General features: G+C 41.2%; 1 non-coding gene across 1 annotated transcript; it reads left to right on the top strand.

Moving 5' to 3' along the window:
* Nucleotides 1–706: 706 nt before the first annotated feature.
* Nucleotides 707–809, top strand: LOC115836800. The gene has a single exon (XR_004031813.1). It is a non-coding gene; the product is annotated as a U6 spliceosomal RNA (small nuclear RNA).
* The last annotated feature ends 7582 nt before the right edge of the window (nucleotides 810–8391 follow it).

The following is an 8391-nucleotide window of genomic DNA, read 5'->3' as shown; positions in this document are numbered from 1 at the left end:
TAGATGATAGATAGATAGATAGATGGAAGGATAGAAAACAGATGGATAATCAATGGATTATAGAGACAGATAGCAGGTGGATAGATGATAGGTAGATAGAAAGGTAAGTAATATACAGGTAGTAGAGAGATAGATGATAGATAGATGATTGATGGATGACAGGTGGGTAGATGATAGGTAGATAGAAAGCTAAATGATACACAGGTGGTAGATAGGTAGATGATAGATGGATAGATAGATAAATAGACAATCATTGGATGACAGAGATGGATGGAGGGTGGATAGATGGTAGGTTGATAGAAAGCTAAATGGTAGACAGGTGGTAGATAGATAGGTAGATAGATGATGGATAATCAGTGGATGATAGGGTGGGTGACAGGTGGATAGATGGTGGGTAGATAGAAAGCTAAATGATACACAGGTAGTAGATAGGTAGATGATAGCTAGATAGGTAGGTGACAGAGATGACAAGGAATTGGCTCATGTGATTGTGGAGCCTGGGGAGTCGGCAATGTCCAGCGTGGGCTGCAGGGGAGCCAGTGCTGCGGTGTCCTCTGAGGGCCTTCTGCTGGGGAAGTTTTCTTGCCCCGGGGAGGTCAGTCTTCATCGTTCTATTCAAGATTTTAACTGATAGGATGAGGACCACCCCCATTAGTGGAGCTATCTGCTGACTCAGCATTCACTGATTTAAACGTTCATCTCGGGATGGCTTCAGCAGCACATGTAGTAAGGTCAGAAGAACACAGAGAACCTTAACATGGCCCCTGCACAAGGACGACACGCAAATTTGCCATGAGCCTGTATCTCTCCATCACACACAGGAGGACTGCACGTAGGAGCTCTTTGACTTCCTGGATGCAAGGGAACATTGTGCGGCCCCAAAGCTCTTTAACAACTTGAAATAAAATGTTCAGACATACTCACCCAAGCCTTCATTGCTTGGGCATGAGGATATCCTCTTACAGCTTTGAATATGGCATTTGATTCTTATTTGTATGAACCTCATTGATTTTGGCTTTGGCTAGTAGCTTCTATGTAATTAGCAGTGATCTGCAAAAATAAAATAAATAAATAAATACATGTTAATCCCATGCATAAATATCCTTCAAGTTGACGCATAAAATGAACTGTCACAGTGCATGTGCAAGAATGTCTACATGATAAATTCCCTTAAATGGGAATTACTACATCATGTTTTCTCTCATGTCTGCTTTTCTTATTTCATTAAATAATGATAATACTGGTTTTAGAAGAAATGTTTTAAGTTTTAATTCATAAAGCTTGATGATATTATTTGGGGGTAAAACAAATGTATTTAATTCCATTTCTATTATATCCACAGGCTTCTATGTTGAGTACTTTCTCTAAGTATAGTCATTAAATGTTATTAATTCCATGATCAGCATCATGCTATCTTTCTTCTTAGTTCTATTAATATGAGGAATTTATTAACATCACATTATTTTTTCACTGCTGGACTAAATCTCACTTGGTTGTGATGTTACTTTAATGCTGGGTCCTGTTTGCTCATATTTTATATAGGATTTAAGTAGTGATATTTATTATTAAAATCATTACAATTTTACATTATTGTACAGTATTTGTTGTGTTTCGTGTAATTGCATTGTTACTGCATGAAAATAATTATTTTCTGAATAAGAAATACATAAACTAACCCATCTTAAAAAATCTCTCTTTATCTCTTCTCCCAATTTTTGTTGCCTAATTGCACTGCTGGAAAATATAATGAAATGGTCATAATTCCACTCATTTTCTCCTTGGCTTTTGTTTGAGGCTGACCTTAGGCCTATTTAGTGCTCATTGGCAGTATTTTATTTTCTTAAAAACTCCTGTCCTCACTTGGTGGTTTCAGTTCTTTCTCTAGCAATTTTCTCAAGGCTTGTGTGAGCAATGCTCAGTATTCCTGGGAGAAACGTTCGGTAGTCCTGGGAGCAACCTTCGGTATTCCTGGGAGCAAAATTCAGTATTCCTGGGAGGAACGTTTTGTATTCCTGTTTGCAATGCTTGGTATTCCTATGAGCAAAGTTCAGTATTCCTGTGAGCAATGCTCAGTATTCCTGGGAGCAAAGTTCGGTATTCCTGCGAGCAAAGTTCAGTATTCCTGCGAGCAAAGTTCGGTATTCCTGCGAGCAAAGTTCGGTATTCCTGCGAGCAAAGTTCGGTATTCCTGCGAGCAAAGTTCGGTATTCCTGCGAGCAAAGTTTGGTATTCCTGCGAGCAAAGTTTGGTATTCCCGCGAGCAATGTTTGGTATTCCCATGAGCAGTGCTTGGTATTCCTGAGAGCAATGTTCAGTTTCCTGTTTGATGATCACTCTATGGTCGTGGCCTTTAGAGCTGAAAGGTACTTTCCCGTGTGTGAGATCCTCACTGCAACCTCCTTTCCACAAGCACCTGTGCAGTTGTCATCAAAGGTGGTTGTTACCAGTTGACAAAAGACATATTTTCCCTCCCTCAAATTCTATGTGAGCTTTTTGTCTGCTCCTCAAAGGCCTTTTTCTTAATTGTTACATAGTTTTTCTACTTTATACATCCATGAGCTCGATGGTCATGTTTATTTTGGTCAATTCTCAGTAGACTATGGTGTGGTGTGCTCTTTCAGTAAGCAGATTTAAGCCTTCTATCTTCAGAATATATTTTGAATTTTACATTAAATAGTTATTCTGTTTCCCTGCACTAGTTGTCTTTTTGAATAACTTAAATTAGTTGTCTGTTGCACCAGCTTGCTTTCTTGTATATCTGTTGTCTGGGATCCCTACTGTTTGGGTCCATCCACCGTTCCCATCCCAGCCCCCAGGACTTACTGTGAGGCTGAGGTTGGTGGTGGTGGTGACGGTTCACCCCCTCCCTGAGCTTCTCAGGTGCAGCCTTCATTCCTGAAATGATGTTGCCTTTATCCACACTTTTTCTAAGACCATCAGCCCTCGTTTCACCTTCCCACATTGTGCAGACATCAAATCCTATGGTCAAACTGTCCTTATTTAGATCTTATATTTCTACATTGTGCTGTATTTGTCTGACTTTTACTGTGTTATAATAACGTTTTTCTCAATTCATGTTGGAGTGTTGGGTTGTAATTTTATTTTCTCTGTGGATTTTTTTTGCATGTTTCTAATATCTAAAGGAGCATTACTTCTCTTTCTTACAGGTTGCCCTAACCCAGACACATCCAATCTTTTGGCTTCCCTGGGCCACACTGGAAGAAGAAGAATTGTCTTGGGCCACACATAAAATATATTAACACCAACAATAGCTGATGAGCTAATAAAAAATCACAATAAAATCTCATAATGTTTTAAGAAAGTTTATGAATTTGTGTTGGGCCACACAAAATATATTAACACCAACAATAGCTGATGAGCTAATAAAAAATCACAATAAAATCTCATAATGTTTTAAGAAAGTTTATGAATTTGTGTTGGGCCACATTTAAAGTCGTCCTGGGCTGCATGTGGCCTGCAGGTTGAACAAGCCTGTCCTAGACCATGTTTGTAAGTTACGTTTATTTATTTTTAAAATTCACACATAAATAAGTTTCATTTTCCTAAACTTGCTCTGAGAAGCACAGTCATGGAGAGACAGTGATGGAAAGAACTTCCAGATTTCTCAGCTCATTGGCTTCCTTAGATATTTACTCCTATTGCAAAAACTCATTTATGTAACTTGGGGCTTCTCTGTCCGGAGACACTTTGTTTCTCATAGCCACACCTGATTCATGAGGGTTTCTGCATCCGGCCCTAGTATCTCCTCCAAGGTGGCTGCTGCCCTCCAGTCATGTTCTGGAGAGGAGGCTGCTGTGCCTGAGGGTCTCCCTCTAGCCCCCTTGATCCTGGAAATATCCATTCTCTAATCAGCCTCCTTTCTCCAATCAGCATGTCCGCAGTGTATCACAATACCGAGCAGTTCCTCCAGGAGGTGGGACCCTTGCCTCTGAAAATGAACACTTCCTGATGCTGAGATATGAGGCAGGACCAACTCCAGAGGTGGGGTTCAGACACAGGACCAAACTGAGGACCATCTAACACAGGGTTGAGACAAAGACAGCTTTCCAACGGCATGTCCACCAGCACACCCTGTCAGTTCACCATCACCAGGGCAATACTCGGGATGACCCAGGGACCCCAAAGTGACTACCCCTTCCCTAGAGATTTCTGCCAAACCAGCCCCTAATCTGCATGTTATTGAAAGTGGGTATAAATAGGACTGTGGCCCTGCCCTGAGCTGCTGCTCTCTGTCTATGGGGTAGTCCTGCAGGAGCAGTCACTAGCTGTAGTGTCAGCAGAGCTGTAACACGGCCTCTTTAAGAAAGCTGTACTCTACCTTCTACTCTATCACCAGCTTGCCCCTGCATTCTTTCCTGAAGGAAGCCAAGAACCCTCCCAGCCTCTGCCCGCTTTGGGGCTCCCCTGCCCTGTAACAGAACTGTGTAGGATTGGGCGCCACTGCCCCGTCCCAGGTCTCGTTCCCCTCAAGGCGTCCCTCTCCCTTCCTGCATGTGTCCTGCCAGCTTTGCTCTTTGGAAAACAATTACACACACCCAGAGGTTTGAGCTTCCTCCCTCTCTCACTTGGTTGAATACACAGGTTTGTTTTGTTGTCGTTACTGTTCTCATTTGCATGTGTACTTTCCAGGAGAAAAATTAAAATGATTTGTAAAAATGCTACCCTGTTTATATCAGGATATGCAATTGTATTCTTATGATTTGATAATCATTCATTCGTAGGAACTCAGATAATTAATTTGCAGTTTGAAATGATTTTTTATTGTTGTTTTCTGAGGACATGAAAAACATTCCTTCCACATGTTGTTCCATTTTATGGTCTTTCTAATACAAATGTTGTGTGTCTAATTACAATTGAATTATTTACTGATACCAATGCAATTGACAAATAGGAAAAGTTTATTGTAAATTATTAAGCACATTTTCTTCTGATTTATCTGTTCATTAATTATTATTAAAATAAGATGTGATATAGCCAGCCTGGAACACAAATCTTCAGAGTACAGACAAATCCATTTTTATGTGCACACTCATGTAACTACCATGCAGAACAATATACGTTCAATTTCTAGCACCCCCGAGAGCTTCAGGGCACCCTTGACACAATGAACTCTACCTTAGAGAAAGACTCTATTTGAAATGTTATTTCATAGGTCACTTTGCCAAAAAGAATGATGTGTTTTGTTTAATAAACAAATTTTAAAAAAGGTATATTGGCCTCCCAAAGTGCTGGGATGACAGGCCTGAGCCAAATCTGAGAATGGCCTATGACACAGCCCTCAGGATATCCTGAGAGCATGTCCCCAAAGTGATCAGGGTACAGCCCCGTTTTATTTTAGACATTTTGGGAGACATGAGATATCAGTCAAATACATGGAAGATGTACATTGGTTCCATCTGGAAGGGTAGAACAACTTGAAGTCGGGGAACTTCCAGCTCATAATTGGATTTTAAAATTTTCTGATTGACAATTGCTTGGAAGAGTTATTATCAGTAGAAAGGAATGTCTGGATTATAACGGATTGTGGAGACCCAGGTTTTATCAGGCAGACAGATGAAGCCTCCAGGTAGCAGGCTTCAGAGAGAATAGGTTGTAAATGTTTCTTATCAGACTTAAGATCTGTATTGATGTTAATGCTGGTCAGCTTTTCCTGGATTTCAAAAGGGAGTATAATGAGGCATGTCTGACCCTCCCTTCCTTTATGGCCAAACTATTTTTTCAGATTAACTTTGGAATGCCCTTGGCCAAGAGGAGGGGTCCATTCAGATGGTTAGTGGGGCCTTAGAATTTTATTTTTGGTTTTCATACTAGATGCGGAAAGAAGAAGCAGTTAACAGGGAAAGACTTAAAAATAACTATGATTAAAATTTTGAGAAGAAACATAATTGATAAAAAGATAAAAAGTTGGTATATTTCAATAGGAATGCATTTACTTCATTGGAATTCCTCATATTATATTCAAATTCAGTAATTTCTCTTTTGATGGCATTTATTGAGTTAATGTTGTTTTCCATCTATACTTTCTAGTTTCCAGATTTGTAAAAGACTACTTTTCACTCTTCTGCATTTATGTCTGCCCTTTTGTTCTGTGTGGTAGTTTCCTGTTTGTGTAGTTTAAAGTGTTTTACCGATTTTAGTATGCTAAACACTTTTTAAAGTAATTTTGAATTTACTCAATTATTATTTGTTGATTTTTGTAACCACAGTGGCATTATCTCTCTTCTAAGTCTTGTCCCCTTGCTCCTTTTGTGTTTCTTCTTTCCCTAGCAGTTTTTGTTTTTGTTTAAATCTCTCACTCAGCCCTCTCATGTTCAAGCTCAAAACCTGGTCTTAGAAATGCACTTCACAGTCTGTGGAGGTTTGAGGGATATTCCAAATCCAGCTCCCAGATCCTGACAAAGTCTCTGCCCACTTTCTTTCACCTCTCAAAGCATAATGCTTCTTTAAGACAAGTTTATTTTAATGTCAATGTGTAACGTTTGTTTGGAACGGAGAGTGACCTTGCTTATGGACCTAGAATAACATTTCAACTGGAAGTTACAGAATTTTTTTTAAGTTAAAAACAAAAATAGAGAACAGGTATAAAACTCTGTAATTTTTGGAAAAAATAGAGTCTGTAAAACTAAGGTGAAAAGTACACAGAATAAGTGTACTCTAGTTGATAACGTTGTGTGACATGAGATTGCTCATCACAGCGCATTTAACTGGAACTGAGGAATTCAATGACTGGACAGTGGGTGGGGAAGGCAGGTTTCTCACTGCAGGAATGAGGATGAGGCAGGAGAGCAATCCATGGGGTGATGGAGCAGAGCTGGAGGCACCAGGATGGACCTACCTGTGCTTAATATAGACACTCACAGGTACAGAGAGAAATGTTCACTCATTTGTGTGTGACTTATAATATGATCAATATACACACATGAACCTTTTCTCTGTTGGCTGAGAAGGCCTAGAAGCAAAGACACTCAAGGGAGACAAGCACACCCAGTGCCCAGATCTTGGTTTCTAATACCAATCCCCAGTAGGCAGGAAGTTTTAGGGTAACGGCTGATTCTAGAACCAAGACAAGAAATATGCAAGCTGAGCCTAGAGCATCTTGTAGTGCTAGAAGGAAAGACAGGGCTGAACACACACACACACACACACACACAGTCAGACACACATACACATACACACATGCATACACGTGCATAACACATACATGCACATGCACACATACATAAACACACACAAATAATGCTCATCCACACGTATGCACACATGTGCACACAAATGCACGTGCACACACACACACACACACACTGATGGGGATGTCAAAGGATAAAGAATCAGCCAGAAGAACTCTCGATGGCCAAAGCTGGGCCACGTTGAGCAACAGGATGAGGTAGTATTGGTTTATAACCCAAAGTATAAAATAGTGTTTATGTGTTCACACTGATATAATTGAATAAATAATAAATAGGGGACAAGAGATACAGCCCCCATGCATAAGAAAGTCCACGTTATTTCTGCAGAGGCTCTGCCCTCCAGAAGGGCAAACATAACCCAGCTCCCGAGCATGGGCCCTGCACAGTGACTTTCTTCCCAGGGGCACAGGGCAGCCGGAGGCGGGAGGGGAGGAACAGCCTTGGGTGAGAGCCTGAGAGGTCCTGCTCGTCCGGGCGATGGAGGTCAGCAAAAACAGAGATGAACGCGTGAGCATGTGGCCTCTGCTATGTGAGGAGAATGGCCCCTTTTCTCTATGCTGTTTCTACAGTGCCCCATAACCCAAGTCAAATCATGAAGAAAACATAAATTACATTTCAGCAAAAAGGCATCGGACAAAATATACAACCAGTCCCACTCAAAACAGCCCAGATTACCAAAATCAAGTTAAGTCTGAGAAACTGTCACAGCCAAGAGCAGCCTAAGGGGACATGACAACTAAATGTCACGCGGGATTCTGAATGAGACCCTGGAGCTGCAAAAGTGTTCTGGATGGTGAATCCTCACGAGTCTGCGGCAACCTCAATTCTTGCCTCCTCAGAAGAAAGATTTCGACTGGGGGCATAAGACAGAAGCAGAGACCAAGATAAGTTTTAGAGCAGGAGTGAGAGTCTATTTAAAAGCTTTAGAGCAGGAACGAAGGGAAGAAAAGTACATTTGGAAGAGGCCCAAGCAGGTAGCTTGAAGGACAAGTGCGTGGTTTGACCTCTGCGTTGGGATTTTATACGCTGGGATATTTCCGGGGTCTTGCGTCCCTTCCGCCCTGATTCTTCCTTTGGGGTGGGCTGTCCACATGTGCAGTGGCTGCCAGCACCACAGAGCGGCGCATGTGCAGTGTGTTTACTGGAGTCGTGCACATGCGCACTTGAGGCGTTCTTCCCTCAG

Source organism: Nomascus leucogenys, chromosome 9 (assembly GCF_006542625.1).
Source record: "Nomascus leucogenys isolate Asia chromosome 9, Asia_NLE_v1, whole genome shotgun sequence".
NCBI classification, from domain to species: Eukaryota; Metazoa; Chordata; class Mammalia; order Primates; family Hylobatidae; genus Nomascus; species Nomascus leucogenys.
The sequence above is the reverse complement of the archived record's forward strand: the minus strand, read 5'-3'. Positions and strand labels throughout refer to the sequence as shown.